Raw genomic sequence first — 16567 nt, forward strand, 5'->3', positions numbered from 1 at the left:
GTTAAATGAAAGATCGGCGCAGATGAAACTTATGAAGACGACGACGCTTGCTGCTCAGCGCAAGATAGGGTTGTAGTTGCGTGATGCGTGATCGGCGATCACACGATGCGTGATCGGCTGCGGCGGTAGCATACTACACTTGATTTTTCTGTTGAAGCGAAATCTTCACTGGGCTAGCTGCGGAGCGCCTTCGACATATTCGTGTCGTCTACACCCGGCTGTGGTGTCCTTTAGTTCTCCAGACATCCTCACTAAGCGCTTTTCTTTAGATTACCTGTATAGCCTATTCAGAAGGCAGATGACCCAGGTCCTTAATTATTCGCTGTTCCCCATACCTTTATATCGGAAGCCTTACCCATGGTTTCTTGACACTAGCGTTTTAAAGCGTGTTAAGCTTGTGCATTCAGTCTGCTGCAAAAAGTTTTTTCATCACGGTTTCACGCCAAGGAGATGTTTGTGACATGGCCAGTGAACTGCCTCCTGTGTAACATGCCACAGACCATTGACCACTGTTTCATTTAGTGCCGTGATGCTGCGATTTTAGGGGACATACATGCAACGGACGCTTAAGAAGGACGTTGAAATCACACCATCACTTTTTGCCCGTTCCAAAAAAAAAAAAAAACTGTGATGTGCCTCGGCATTTGTCCATGTTGACGGGTCTATTTGAATAGTGGAAGAGCTGGATAATGAGCCGTCATACCAAACTTCCACGATAATTGAATTCTTGATTCCGAGAGCAGTGCGCTTTGGTGCACGCGTATATGCCGCCCTGGAAGAGCCACCCAGCCGGCTACCACATCTCGATGCTTGTATGTGCCTCCAGTAATTTTGACATTCGTGATGGTGGGGAATTACTGGATTATAACGGCTTGTATTATGCAACCCGGTGATTTGAGGCATGATCTGTGGGAGTTTCTGCTGCTCGGAAGTTTTCCCATGCAATGAAAAAAAAAAAAAAAAAAAAGACTGCGTCGATACCATAACGCTCTCGTGCCTGGGCCAGGAAAGCTGATCTGTGAGCTGGCTTCCCGCAATGCACATTTTTGAAATGGAGTCGATGGGCACAGCACTGTCGCGAAAATTGCGTTAACCGCTTCTAGGGCATAAAATAGCCAAACTGCTTCCATACTTCCTCTAATAAAAATGTGAGCGATGCCATATTGAAAGTGCATTGCGGGAAGTCTGATGGCCTTTAATTTCTTAATATAATGTTGGCAGCTGAAATCAAAGAAAAGAGGTCACATTAGTTAATTTTAGTTATTCGCTTAATCCCTGGGCTCTATCACATACATAATATCGTCTTGCTGTACAAGCCGCCTGCCTAGACCGCACCGAAGTTTCTGTCACGGGGTTTAAAATATCGATCTGTAAACCGTTAAAAAAATTGCCCGGTATACTAAATGATGCATGACAGCTTAGTTTTGTAAATGATGCCTGACGTTCATGCAGTATATATATGTCGTCGCCTTTGTTTATTATTGCGCACTTTTCTTTCAGTCATATGAGTTTTGACCCACTTACTAAGGGTAGCTAGCTTGTTTGATGAAGGAAATATTAATCGTACAAAGCAAGGCGCTCGTGTGCTGTGCGATGTCAGTGCACGTTAAAAAACCCCAGGTGGTGCAAATTTCCACTGTCCTCCACTATGGCGTCTCATAGCCTGAGTCGCTTTGGGACGTTAAACCCCACAAACCAACCAACCAAGTAACATTTGTGGCGATATGAGGGGGACCGGTGTTCCGCCCCGCTCCTACTCCGCAGGTGCAGCGTCCTCGCTAGCGACCCGCGGAGGGAACAAAGGGACAAAGGACGGGGACGACACATAGTTAGTACTCGAATGCTATTTATTGCACTTGCAAATAATACAGAGCATGCCGGCTAGCTATACATCAACAAGGTTTTCCTTGGAAGGGCAAGGCTACGTAAGAAGGACTTTTGACTCACAGGCTGGTGAATGGGGGTGCGACTTCGGCGGCGGACATTTGCACGCGCCGTGAATATGGCGGCCGGGATCTCCCGTGCGCGCCGCATTCTTCGGACAAAGCCATACCACGGCGTTTGCCGCGGGAGGCGGCGAGAGGGCGAGAGCGTGCGGTATTTACCGGTCGCTTCGCCGTTGGGAACCAGAAGATGGGCGGTCGTGCACGACGGGTCCTCCTGTGTGCGCAGCGTACTCCGTGCCCGCTATCCCCCGGCATTTGCCGGGAGAGGCGGCGGGATACGACCGCTCTCGTTGCCGGCTGGATCCAGAAGCTCTCCTCTCGTCTTCTCGCGGGAACCCGCGTAGACCTCTTGGCGGCGCACCCATCGCTGGTCTCCTTCCCCCAAGGGGAGGTATTTACCTCCTCTCCCAGCCGGCGCTGCCATGAAGCTCGTTGGGGTGGTGGTGGTCGGTCGCGGCGAAGGGGGAGGAAACTGGTTTTCCACACATTACACATGAGTAATATTTAGTTATAATAATAGCAACAACAAAGCCACCCTTTGTAAGCAGGTCAAAATTCACATGATTAAACAATCTATTGCATGCGTGTCTAGACGTCATTTACTAAATTCCGCCGTCATGCGGTGTTAAGCGTATTCGTTTATTTTGTATGTGTTGTTTTCCTTAGCGTGCCGAGCCTATAGCATGTTCCTGCGCTTCGTTAACTTAAATGTACCTGTTGGCAGTCACCACTTGAGGTGTTTGCATCATTGCATTTTTATCTCGTCCTTCGCGCTCTTTTATGCATGACAGTACACCAAAAACCGCTGTTTACTGCACTTGTCCAACAGATTCATTCATTCATTCATTCATTCATTCATTCATTCATTCATTCATTCATTCATTCATTCATTCATTCATAATATAGTCAAGTACCAATATTGACCTAGATATTAATAGGGTATGGCGCGTGCCATAGAGCATGCGGTGGCGCGTACCTGTCCTGTACTATATAGTGCAGACTAGAACGAAGCATCTTGTGACATAAGATAAATATACATATTGTCACGGAAGAGGGTGGCAGTGAGCCCTAAAGGCTCAGGCAACAAGCACTGCCCAATAATCGTCGTCGTCATCATCATTAGCCTGTCTACCCTCACTGCCAGACAAAGGCCTCACTCTCTGCGAGTCACCCACTGCTGCTTTTGCTCTCTTTTAAAATCCTCTCTGCTACCTCAAAAGACAGTTATTTTGCCTTAGCATTACATGTTCTGCCCATATCCAGTTCTTTTCATCTTGATTTCGGCTAGAATACCAGCTACTCGCTTTGTTCCCTGACCCACTCTGTTTCCTTTCTGTTCGTTAACATTGCACCCCTCATCTCCATTCCAGTTGCTCACTGCGCTGTGCTTAATTTCAGTTCAACACCACCCGTTGCTTCCACCTTTCTGTACCATAGACGAGTAGCGGTAGGATACACATATATTATGCGCTTTCCTCCTGGAATCAAAATCGCATCGGCAATGCTCAGATTGATGATGCCCGAATCTAGATACTGCATCCACTTCAAGATGCATGGTAGAATCGATAGCCAGCTTCCTTCAGGCTGAAAAAAAGTAGAAACCGCTTGTTATCTATTTCAAGTATTTTGTACGCAAAAAAAAAAAAAAGAGAGATATATGGCTCAACTCAGCTAAGCCAGGACATAGAAAGCGAAGTAGTAGTCGTGCATGAGACCGAATCGCTTGTTTGTTGATCCGTTGTCGCAACTTCTTCTCCGTCACCTTGCGTCGTCGCTTTGAAGGTCTCTCTTCTCGCTCTTTGGGAGTTTTCATCGCTCGTTTAGCTCTCTCAGTTTCATATTTCCTATGTACCGCTTTTCACGGCGACCGATGTCGGTAGTCTGAGTAGATTCCGCTTGTAGCCGAGCGTAGCGAGTGCTTACACTAAGCGAATTGTTGGCTCATCCATGACATACCACTATACTCATATATATGCATGTGTGTGTGTGTGTGTGTGTGTGTGTGTGTGTGTGTGTGTGTGTGTGTGTGTGTGTGTGTGTGTGTGTGTGTGTGTGTGTGTGTGTGTGTGTGTGTGTGTGTGTGTGTGTGTGTGTGTGTGTGTGTGTGTGTGTGTGTGTGTGTGTGTGTGTGTGTGTGTGTGTGTGTGTGTGTGTGTGTGTGTGTGTGTGTGTGTGTGTGTGTGTGTGTGTGTGTGTGTGTGTGTGTGTGTGTGTGTGTGTGTGTGTGTGTGTGTGTGTGTGTGTGGGTGTGTGTGTGTGTGTGTGTTACAGCAGCTGAAGATCACTGCGCATGTGGGCGCATAGCTAAGTGGTGGCGTCGCGTGCGGCACTCTGCGGAGGCCGGCGAGTTTGCCATTGTGTGGAGAAAATAAGAATGGAGCGCCGCCCGTTCCGTGCTCCACACGTGAGAAGGAGAAGCGAGCGGTGAGCATGCCGTGGAGCAACTGGCACGTGGCTGAAGGTCGGATGAAGGTCAAACTGCGGCGTACGCGAAAAGCGCCGCAGCTAGCCCAGTGAAGCTCTCGCTTCAAAACTCTCATCCATGGAGCGACTCAGTACACCTGTATTGCTCCGGAAGAAAAGTAATCGATGGTGGCAGTGTGACCACATGCTTCAATGGCCGCCATCCTCGATTAGATCTACCAGCCAGAAATCACAGATCGTTGTGCCAATGGTTAGCCGCCGATCCTTTCCTTTCTTAGAGGGCAACAGTGTTTCGCTTTTGGTAAACATATCCGCGTTTGTTCCGTTGATACCGTTCTCCCTTTTCTTACACGCAACTGCGTGTATGGTTCCTTCTTCTCTTTGGTTACCAGGCAAATGGACTGTGTACAATGTCAGTCAGTCGCTTTACATATTTATCGAGAGCATCTTATTATGATGCCTGGAACGATTTTGCGAAACTGCGGCACTGGAGCCTGTATAGGGGAGAGGGGGTGCAACAGCGTTTTGAGAAAGGGGGCAGCTGAATATTGAACCACAGGGTAGTCGCTACGTTGCCGTGCAGGTCAGATTTCAAAGGATGTGATAACAAACTAGAAAACCAAGATAAATGAAGGGAAGGAATACACTTCACGGTATACTGTCTTAAAACGTGGCTATCGAGAAGTAGAAAACGTGGACTGCACTAGTCAGCCTGTAATCACATGCTTTCTTGCATGTCTTTGCTGCCCTTTCCTTGTTGCCCGTCATATTTTTTATATGCATCAGACAACTCATACGAGATTCTTCTACACTTTGCAGAAGCACAGAGCATTCACTGAGCTGATGCTAAAGGGTGCTATACGTAAACCTACTTCTGAGATGGCGGGCGCCTAAGCTGATGCTGATGCGCCCGTGAAAGCGGTGACAGGCGAGCCAGCCACTCGTCAGAGAGTACTGTGAAATAAGAACGCGACACTAATTATCTACACAGCGACACTCGTTGCACGACCTATAACACACTTATAGAAGACGGCGTTCAGTACGGGGAAATGCGTATGCCCTCTATTAGGGTCGACAACGTATCGAAAAATGACCTAATATTGAACCGCAGCGTGCTCGCTACGTTGCCGTATCGTGTAGATCCGCACCTTATCGTATCTGGCGCCCAATATTCCGCGAAAAAAAAAAAAAAAAAAGGCGAACAAGCCGGAGAGGGACGAGGGAGGAGTGGCCGCTTCTGTAAGCTAACAATTGTCGTTGCGACAGCCATTTGATCGAGAAAGCCGAAACGACTCAAGCGGTGGAATTGCAGTCCGCAATATACTAGGGTTGGCCTTTCCTGGGATACTGACTTGCCTTCCCATATAATTATGAAGAACTGAACACTCATAAAAACTATATATATATATATATATATATATATATATATATATATATATATATATATATATATATATATATATATATATATATATATATATATATATATATATATATATATATATATATATATATATATATATATATGCCCCGCCGGGGTGGCGCAGTGGTACGGCGCTCGACTACTGTTCCCAAGGACGCGGGATCGAATCCCGGCCTCGGCGGCAGCTTTTCGATGGAGGCGAAAAGCAAGGCGCCCGTGTGCTGTGCGATGTCAGTGCACGTTAAAGAACCTCAGGTGGTCGAAATTCCCGGAGTCCTCCACTACGGCGTCTCTCATAGCCTGAGTCGCTTTGGGACGATAAACCCTACAAACCAAACCAAACCATATATATATATATATATATATATATATATATATATATATATATATATATATATATATATATATATATATATATATATATATATATATAGGATTGGCCTTTCCTGTGATACTGACTCGCCTTCCGATATAATTATGAAGGAACTCAACTCTCGTAGAAACTATATATATATATATATATATATATATGAAATTTTCCCCGGAGCCTGCATCACGTCCTAATCGTTGGTGACTGTGCAAGTTTAACATGGGACAATGCCCGTGTATTCTTGCCCTACCTAACACGTCACCAAAATGCAAAGGTGGGCACGAGTACTGTACCGAACAACATCCACTTATGCTACTGTCTATTATCTTTTCAAGTCACGTACGCAATTACTGCAAACTCCCATTCTGTAACACATGCATGTATATACCCTGCGATTATCGAGAGAGCGGTTTGAGTGACTTCCAGACAGCCTAGAGCGGCACTTCATCTCTGCACTAAAATCGAGGCGCGCAAGATACAGTGTCGCCATCATCTCTTAAGAGCCGAATAGACAAGCATCCGCGCGACGCTCGTGGGCCGGCGTCTCAAGAGCTTGATCCCCACGCCTGAAAACGGCTACAAATGTGGGGACGCTCGAGTGGGTCCGAGATAAGTCGGTTTCTTTGTGCTTCATGGGTTGAGATGGCAGATACAGGGGTGGCGAAAATCTGTTTACTTTCCTTGTTATTATTTTAGTAACATAAATCATACACACTACCCTGCTACGGTTTTATGCCTAGTGATCACTACCAAATTAATCATTGCGAGTCATTATGCGTCATGATGAGTCATGCTCGTCATGACCACTCGTCACGTGTCTTGCTTAGTTATCCGCCTCGATCATTATACAGGGTCTTGAATATTTGGGGGCTGTGATTTTAAAAATTTCTGTGCAAAATCTACTACCCCATTCGAGCTGAAATAACGTTCACAAAGTAGAAAAATATCGTCTACGTTAACTGATAAGTGATTCAACATGGGTACTTGCCTAGATTTTCCGAAATCGAGAAAAAACTGCTCTCGGCGGCGTGCACAATTTTCGCAGAAGAGAGTCGAAAAGCTATTTTGACATGGTGCGTCATCTGTCGGGAAGCGAGGCAAGCGCGCCAACAGCCGGGATGGAGCTTTTCTCAATGCTCGACAGATGACGTATCATGTCAAAATAGCTTTTCGACTTTCTTCTGTGAGAATTGTGCACGCCACCTAGAGCAGTTTTTTCTCGATTTCAGGAAATCTAGGCAGGTACCGATGCTGAATCACTTATCAGATAACGTAGACTATATTTTGCTACTTTGTGAACGTTATTGCAGCTCGAATGGGGCAGTAGATTTTGCATAGGAATTTTTTAAATCCCAGCCCCCAAATATTCAAGACCCTGTACACTCACTCGTCGCTATACACGCAACCATGGTTTCCATGCGCACAAATAATGCGATCGCATTGATCAACTACCATGTGCCACATGCCATGCGTATAATCAATAATACACTTAATGTAACCTAATGCGTCATGATTATTCCAAAGTTTACGGGAAACCCCCAAGGGGAAGTAGGATTTGTAATAAGGGACTGATTACTCATGGCATCCACTTAAGCGCAGCCATGCGGCTACAGAGGAGAACTATACAGCTTTCGTTTGTAGCCGAGGTGGATGCCAATGAGTCATCATCATCAACCGAACTATACTCACTGCAGGGCGAAGGCCTCTCCCATATTTCTCCCCTTAACCCGGTTCTGTGCTAGCTGCATCCAATTGACCCCTGCGAACTTCTTAACCTCATCCGCCCACCTAACCTTCTACCTTCCCCTTTTCCTTCCCTTGGAATCCAGTGTGTTACACTAAGCGACCATCTGTTAACCTCTCTTCACACTACATGTTCTGTCCATACCCATTTCTTCTTCTTGGTTTCCACTGGAATGTCATTAACTCGAGTTATATCTCTGACCCACTCTGCACGCTTCCTATCTCTTGATGTTACCCCTACCATTTTTCGTTCCATAGCCCTCTGGGTTGTCCTCAACTTAATTAGAACCCATTTCGTTAGACTCCACGTTTCAGCCCAAAAAGTGAGTACAGGTAACATGCAACTATTGTATATTTTCCTCTTGAGCGATACCGGTAAGCTGCTAGTCATAATCTGCGAGTACATTCCAAATGCGCTCCATCCCAATCTTATTCTCCTTGTTATTTCCCTTTCATGGTCCGATCTGCGGTTACTACCTGTCCTAAGTAGACATATTCGCCTACTACTTCCAGTGCTTCGCTACCTAATGTAAACTGCTGTTCCTTCCCGAGGCTGTTGAACATTACATTAGTCTTCTGCATATTAATTTTCAAGCCTACATTTCTTCTTTTCCTGTCTAGGTCATCAGTCATTATTTGCAGTTCATCCCCTGAGTTACTTAGCAAGGCAATGTCATCAGCGAATCGCAGATTACTGAGGTATTCTCCATCTTCCCTTATCCTTGTAATTACGTCTTTAGTGCATACCATGATTGCTACGACAGATACACAGCACACCAAGCGCGGACAGAATATAACAGCGACACTCCAATGACGCGGAAAAATGCTTCTTGCGCTATTGCATCAAACAGAAGAGTGGACACGAAACGTTTACACGTAAACCTCTGATGCAACACAGAGCACATCTAGCTGTCTACGTTTTCAATTGCATTCTGGTCAAATAGCTCCTATGACGCTTCTCGAGTACGCGTTGGGAACGTATACGACGCGTCCTGCGCGGTGAAGGGAAATAGAAAAAAAAAAACAACGATCGTAATCTCTGTTCATGACCATGAGATAGCGGCCAACGCGCACATTTGGACAATATGTCACTTGCACAAGCCGTGAAAGTGGATCAAGTTTCAACCAGAAGGCCCCATCTCTTTTTGCGAGCCGACGCCAATGTACGAGTATCTCGGTATCGGTGATTTACGCAGTAGCGATACGCGGCGTTTCCTCATGGGCCGTCATCGAAAAGCGCTGGCACAACGGAGGCGTCAACAGCTGGCAATCGGTGACATCAGCGCCAAGCGCGGGATCATGTCTCGCTAGCGTTGGTTCTCGCCGCCTGGAATTTGCGCATCGGTATACGCACTCGACCAAGCTACCTTGCGTCCGTCGCTGGTCACTTCATCTCTGTGGCGCTCCCCGCTACGAGGGTACTTGGGAAGGAGACGTGGAGATAGTGTCGGGTATTGTTTACTTTACCGTTCCATTTGTCCTATAAGCCGTCGGTACACAAGGGCCGCTCGCCACTCAGAAGGAAGATTTCGCCTTGTAGATTAGCGATGCCTCCTCCAAGACATTTCAGACTCGGTGAAGACAGCTGCGTACAAAGGGGCGTCGAAGCCAGCAAGCTACTGGAAAAATTCCGGAAACCATGCCAACAAATACTATATAAAACGGGAAAAATACTTCACTTGTTTGAAGGACTGCCCAAACATTTTGAGACGCTCGAAGAAGACGTTTTATCACCAAGACCTACTCAGCACCCTGCAACTCAAAAAGATTTTGGAATGTACGTACTTACTCCAATGCACAGTAAAGGCCGAAACATTTCCTTGTTTAATCATGGCAACTCCCTTGTGCTGATTGATCATCGTTCCGATGTCATGAATTCATTACTGTCTACTATTTTCAATCGTGAGCCTGCTCTGAACACACCGATCCTACCTCCTTTAAACCTTGCTCAGATGCCCCTATTCATTTTACTTCTGAAGGAATCGCAAAACTCACCGACAACTTAAAGCTGCGAAGCTGCCCCGGTACTGACGACATCCCTGAAAAGGTACTTAAGTCCACCAAAGTTATTTCCCGCCTTGTCTTACAGATCATATTTACCTAGTCCTTAGCTCGCAGTTCGATTACGGATGACTGGAAATTAAGTAGAGTAGCCCCAGTGTTCAGATCAAGCAACAACTCCGATCCATCCAATTATCGCCTCATCTCATTAACTTGCATAGCCTGTAAAATCATGATAATAGGGCCATCTTTTTAACCTACACCAGCTACAACAGTTTAGAAAATCTCCTATACCTCCAATGGTTTCTAGCTACACAAGTGTAGCTGGTGTAGGTTAAAAAAATGGCCCCATTAACTCATTTTCCTTCACGAATCAGCCTGATTTCTGCCCTGGCCTTTCATGCGAAACCCAACTCTTTGAATTTACTGACCTTCACTTTAACCTTGATTTAAGTTTCCAAACCGGCGTCGACTTCTCCAAGGTATTTGATCGCGTCCCCCAACAAAAATTGATGTTTAAACATTCACGCATGTATATTAATCCATTGACCTTATCCTGGATTAACTGCTTCCTCACGAACCGTTTTCAATACACAGTCATCGGAGGGTATCATTCAGTCGACTCACGAAGTAATCTCGGGCGTGCCGTAAGGCTCCGTGCTTAGACAGTAGCTATTCCTTATATCCATAAATGAACCCCCCCCCTCCCCCCCCCCCCCCCCCCCCCCCTTCCCTAGCATAACTTCTTCCACTCGTGTACACCGACGACTGCGTGTTATACCATCGCATTTCTTCTCACGATGACCAAATATCGGTTCAGAACGACTTGCGTAAAATTGAAAACCGGTGCTCAGGCTAGATGATGGAACTGAACGCAACCAAATGCCAACTCATGCAAGTTTCATGTAAATGTTTGTAACATTTCCTACGCATATATTCTAAAATAAACTATCATATAACACGTTGAATCTTACAAGTATATCGGCGTTCTAATGAGCAATACACTATAACATGGAATGCGCATATCACAAAACTAGCGGCCGACACTCTAAGAACTCCGAGCTTCATAGAAGGTCATTTTCTTTATCACCATCGTAAATGGCAAAATTACTTTTGAGAAGGAGATAAATACATTACTAATTACTTTGCTGAAAATCGCAGGAAAGTAATTAAATTACATTACAATTACTTCTACTCAGCAATTCAATTACTTTCAATTACTTTCTAGTTTCCATCAATGCAAAAACTAAGTAAAGCTAGTAAACAATACAACTTGTTCTCCAGACGCGAAGCACAGACATTTTTTTGTCTTCCCGCCAAATTCCGTCCCAGAGAGTTATTCCTTCCCTCTTTTTTACTGCGCTTGCCACTACAAAAACAAGACACCAGCAAAAAAAAAAAAAAAAAAAAAAAAAACACGAAAAGCAACAACAGCAAAAGCAGAAGCATGGTCAAACGATCGTGAAATGACCGGCGAATCCAGCGTCTTGCTGAGCTGTCTCCGCCCATTTGAAGGGCCCGAAGCAGCTAGGTTATTTATTGCTTCCGCAGTCCCAAGAATCGATGTAGGCCGGCACCTTGCACTCAGCAATGTTCATGCCACGGTGGCTCACGTCATGATCCCTTTCGCCTGCCTCCCCCCCCCCTCCAAACCCTCTCTCGCCCCGTGGTAACGAGTGTAACCAGGCAAACCAGGCACCACTGTGCCCTAGCCAACGCAACAGGGAGTGTCACTGCGCCGCGCTCCCAATTAGCTTTCAACTCCGGCCTTCTTGCACCATCTCTCCCTTCGGCATTCCCTTGACGCCTTGTATCCTGCTGCTTGGAGAATGGTTGTCATGGGATAGCCGCACTAAGTGACCCTGCTGCACACGAGGTCTCAGACGCACTGTTCTGCTCGATTCTATCTCCTTTTGCCGATCTGTTACGCTGGCTTCGGCTTGCCGCACGTCGTTCCAGCTGCCTTCGCGGCATTACTTTGTTGTCTATTAGTAAATGTAATCTTGAAAGGAATTAATTACTTTTGCTGCGAAATTACTACCAAAAGTAATTCATTACATTACTAAATTACCAAACATAAGAAGTAATTGATTACATTACAAATTACCGGAAAAAACAATTAAATTACAGTAATTACATTACTGTAATTACTGCCATGTCTGATCACCACCACCCATTCGCAAACTTGCATACGAAACTTTCGTTCACCCGAAGCTAATATACACATCCGCAACTTGGTACCCTCATCAGGCGTATACTTAATCAATGAAATCGAATTCATCTGGAATCGCGCCGTCCTTTTATATCTTCAAGTTTCTATATACCTTCAACATTTCTCTCCTATGCCTGTTTCATAAACACTACCGCAGCTTCTTCCATCTCCGCGATTTTCTACTATATAGCTCCGCCAGTGGGTGCATCATCTCGCCTGTTCAACTCCAAGAGCATCCGGCGCTTACATATATCTAGTAACGACTTTAACAAATCTTTTATTCAGAAATGAACCAGCTTCCGGAAGGTATTGTAATTGAAATTGGTCCTGTTAGATTCAACGAATACCTGACGAGTCCATAACACATCATAACTTATTGCTTCCTCTACCTTTTCATTGCAGCACCTCCATCAGTTGAATTGTTTGTACGTAAGCCTTTTGACTTCTTGTGCCTCTGTTTAGGTCATCATTGTTTGTTAACTTTATTATGTGTTCCCTCCCCCCCCCCCCTTTTCTTATGTAATACCCCACCCGTGAACATTTAAGGGTATACTAAATGATGATGATGATGGTAATTTATATTTGGAGGCCGCATTGCTGAGGCTGCGTCTTGAACGTTGCAGGCACACAGTTGCAACATAGAAAAAGGAAGGCTAATTCTTACCGACACCATTAGTGAAGGCTCCCGGGCTGCGCTGAGCATTGAAACAATGCACTGCAAGGCTATATTCGTGTTTTAATTAACAATGTAATGTAATTACGCAGACAATGATAATAGAAGCCGTGTAATGTTCTTTTCATGCAATCGCATGAGGCTCAGAATGCCATTTTATCGCGTGTTCGGACCACTGATATATGTCGCCTGAGGACGTCGGCGTAAGTGGCGGGCGCTGCGACAGGAGCCTGCTGAGGGACGGTTGGTAGCACCTCAGCCACTTGCTCCCGAATCACATCCTGAAGGTTTGGAGCCAGGTTAGATGTAGTGGCCTGAAAGCTATGAAGAAGGGACAGTTGTCGTGCGACCTCCTCGCGCACGAAGTCCTTAATCTGGTCAAGCAGCGAGCTGCATGGTCGCCGACACTGCTAGGCTGCAGAGTGAATCAGGTTGGGGGGGGGGGGGGGGGGGGGGGGTTGTGCTGGAATGCGCTATTTGCGGAGCTCATCCTACGTCTGGCAGAGCGTGAAGATCTCCGCAACGGTGTGGGGGTTGCGAGCGACAAGCATATAGATTTCGTCTGCCTCGATGACTTTTAAAATGTGCCTGATGCGATCCGCTTCTGGCATGGACGCGTCTACACGGATGCACAAGCTCACAAGTTCTTCTATATAGCTTGTGAAGGATTCACCGTGCAGCTGGCTTCTATGTAGATTGCAGGCGCTGCTCGGCGCGCAGCTTTCGGACAGCAGGGCCGCCGAAGATGTCAGGCAAGGCCCGTATAAAGGCAGACCAAGGGGCAAAATCTGCTTCGTGGTTGCTGTTTAGGCTGGCAACGTCTGTGAGGTAGAATACTACGTTGTTTAGCTTCATGGCTTCGTCCCATTTGTTGGGGCCGCTTACCCGCTCGTAGGAGGCAAGCGAATCCTCCACATCGTGATCGTCAGTCGCGCTGAAAATGGCTGGGTCCCTCTGTCGGAGCACGCCTGGGCAAACGACAGGGGTAGCTAGGCGAAGAAGCAGATGACTGGCTTACTATGTTGTCATGGTAGGTGCGATGGGGCGGCTACGAAGTTCCAGTATGGTAGAAGGGTCGACTCCGCACCTCCACCAAGTTGTAACGGGGTTTCTCATAGCGAAGAGGACACGAGAGAGACCTCGCAAAAGCGACCGTCCTAGGCTTTTGTGCTAACAACTCGATCTCGCGCCGTGCACTCGCGGTGAGGCTGCTCCCGAAGCTCATCTTCATCTTTTCAATATATATATATATATATATATATATATATATAGGTAGGGGGTAGAAGCTCGAATGGTTCCAGTAGGGCGTAAAAGTAAGCGAGATGACACCCGGTAGAAAAAAAGTTTATTCCAGCCGCACGCCGACCCCATAGAAACAATGCACCGGACGGTGTTACTGTCCGTAACCCGGAGCAACTTCCGGGTTCGCCTATTAAAGATGGCGCTTTGCTCACACTCTATACTGATGATCTAACTGAAGGGAAGTGACTGCCGAGTTCTCCAAATTTCTACATTGAAAGTCGCGTTAGTCCCAACGGAAAGCTATTCAACGCACTTGAATATCCAGTCTCGCACTATAGCCACAGCAATAATTGGATTTGTCTTCTTATCGAGCTTATCGGGCTTCATACAAAAGAAGCTGGAGAATAGGAGAAGAACCCGTTCCTCCATGCTTTGCGCTGCAGGCCGCCATTGCTACTGATGGTGATGATGAGAATTCTCGCAGTGTTCAACTCCCTTTCACTGAACGCGTGCTCACTATCAAATAAGGCAAGAAAAACGACATCTGAGTACACTTAAGGTGCAACTAGTTGGGGACCACGCAATAGACGAAAGGAAGCGAGAGTCATAAAAATGGCTCGTAATAGCAATTTAATAAGGATGTTGAGCGCTGAGCGAAAATATTCAAGGTTTGGTTATGGAAACTGAGTGTGCCAATTTCGTGTGCAAATGGCTACAAGTGACCAGAAAGCGCATCTGCGGGTAGAGTCAAACCACTACAAGATTTATCAGTTCTAGCAGAAATGTGGGTTCTTTTGGTGAGGCATGTCATAAACTGTCCTGTAGAAGAATATTACACTTCGAGTATTACGCTTATCAACCAGATAAGAATGAGGTAAGGGTAGCTTAAGCATAGATCAGCTAGACGTTCGGTTGTAGTCAGATGAAGCACTGTATCGGGCTGCATCACTCTGAGCTCGAGACGGTTAGCCAACTTCAGAACGAATGCTAACGTAACGAGGACTTTGTACGCAATCAGTTTAGTGTTCGTAGAACAAAAAGACTGCAAAGACCGGAATCAAAAATCTAAGGTGCGGCTAATCGATTATAATAAATTGTTCATATATATCGACAAATGGGCATTCTGAGATACAGTAAAAGTTAGATGCACCCCGAAAAAAAAAATATATATATATATCCTTCAGAATACCCAGCAGGTCATTTACATGACAGATTAAAAGCACACAACTGGATAACACAAAACAAAGTACAGTACAAAGCAATACAAAAAGAGTCTGGAAGAACACAAAAATTATCAGCAAGAGCAAGGCGAGTACAAAATACAAAATAGTGCACAAGTGACACAATGAGAGATTAAAGAGAAGGCAAGAACATCGTTACTTCATGGTACCAGGTTGGATAACGACATTAAGGTGGTTTGGAAACTCTGTGATCGGTAATGCTGAATAAGGTGGCAGGTCAAAAACTGTATTCTTCTATTGAAAGTAGTAAAGGGCGTTTGATATTTTCTTTTTGTGCGTGCGGAAACCGAGGATAACTTCAGCGCAAGGTTCATGTGGCTGTAAATGTGACGTGCCATATCCAGGCACTCTCACTATGGCCCTCTCTGGCGGGCGTGGTTGCATACAGCTTGCATTCTGTGAGCCGAAAAGATTGTGTGCATGCTTTTATAAATAAGTAACGATATTCATCAGCCATTTGCGACGCCGACTAAAGTGTTACACGGTCCACATTTATATCTTATTTGAGCGTGTTGGGCTCCACGCTTAATTTACATCCCTTTCATATCTCAGATACTTTACTAATATTGGTACATTGTATGTTTTAATGGTTTCAATAAGAATATGCTCTGTGCAGGAATGAGGGGGGGGGGGGGGGGGGGGCACTTTTGCAGCGTATAAGCTTTCCTGGGGTACTAGTGAGGCAAGAAGGAATGGTGGCCCTGAATTCACTCCAGAGCCATTGTGGGAGGGCGCCAGCGTGCAAGGCCCATGCAGATGCCCCCAGATCTTTCTACGCCTCGTGCGGGAGAAAATATTAAAACAAACCCAGGACCGAAACTCTGGAGGCCACCGGACCTGTGGTGCAAGTTTATTTTGTTATCGCACACTAAAGGGGCGTATCATAACATTCTTTCCAACTACCAACCGAAGAATAAAAAAAAAAAAGATAATAATGGCGGAGGTTTAACCCTGCTAAACTTAGACGAAGCGAAAGGGTCGTTTTGCTGGGTTTTGTTTTCTTAGGCCTAGGTTTAGACACTGACATGGTTTTGCAGGGAGTAAATTGGCGAAGCTACGGAGTCAAGGACACCGTCAACTACAAGAGGGAACACGTGATGCTGTATCTGGCGTCAAAGGTCAAGTGGCGATACACCATAGATGGTGTACTGGGCATACCATGGTTAAGCTATATAGCCACAGCCAGAGTTGTTGTTGGGCTAGTCAGCTTGAAGCCATGACAGGTTATGTGCAAAAAAGACGACACGAAGAAAGATGAACACGACAGGATGAGCGCGAACTAACAACTAGTT

At 45.8% G+C, this 16567-nt stretch overlaps 1 protein-coding gene across 2 annotated transcripts in view; it reads right to left on the reverse strand.

The window, feature by feature from the left end:
- HPS4 (Hermansky-Pudlak syndrome 4 protein) overlaps positions 1-16567 on the reverse strand; it is a 73239-nt gene that overhangs the window by 22144 nt on the left and 34528 nt on the right. The window lies entirely within an intron of this gene.

The sequence above is a fragment of the Amblyomma maculatum genome, chromosome 3 (genome assembly GCF_055883805.1).
Source record: "Amblyomma maculatum isolate TAMU_Amacu chromosome 3, ASM5588380v1, whole genome shotgun sequence".
In the NCBI taxonomy this organism is placed as follows: Eukaryota; Metazoa; Arthropoda; class Arachnida; order Ixodida; family Ixodidae; genus Amblyomma; species Amblyomma maculatum.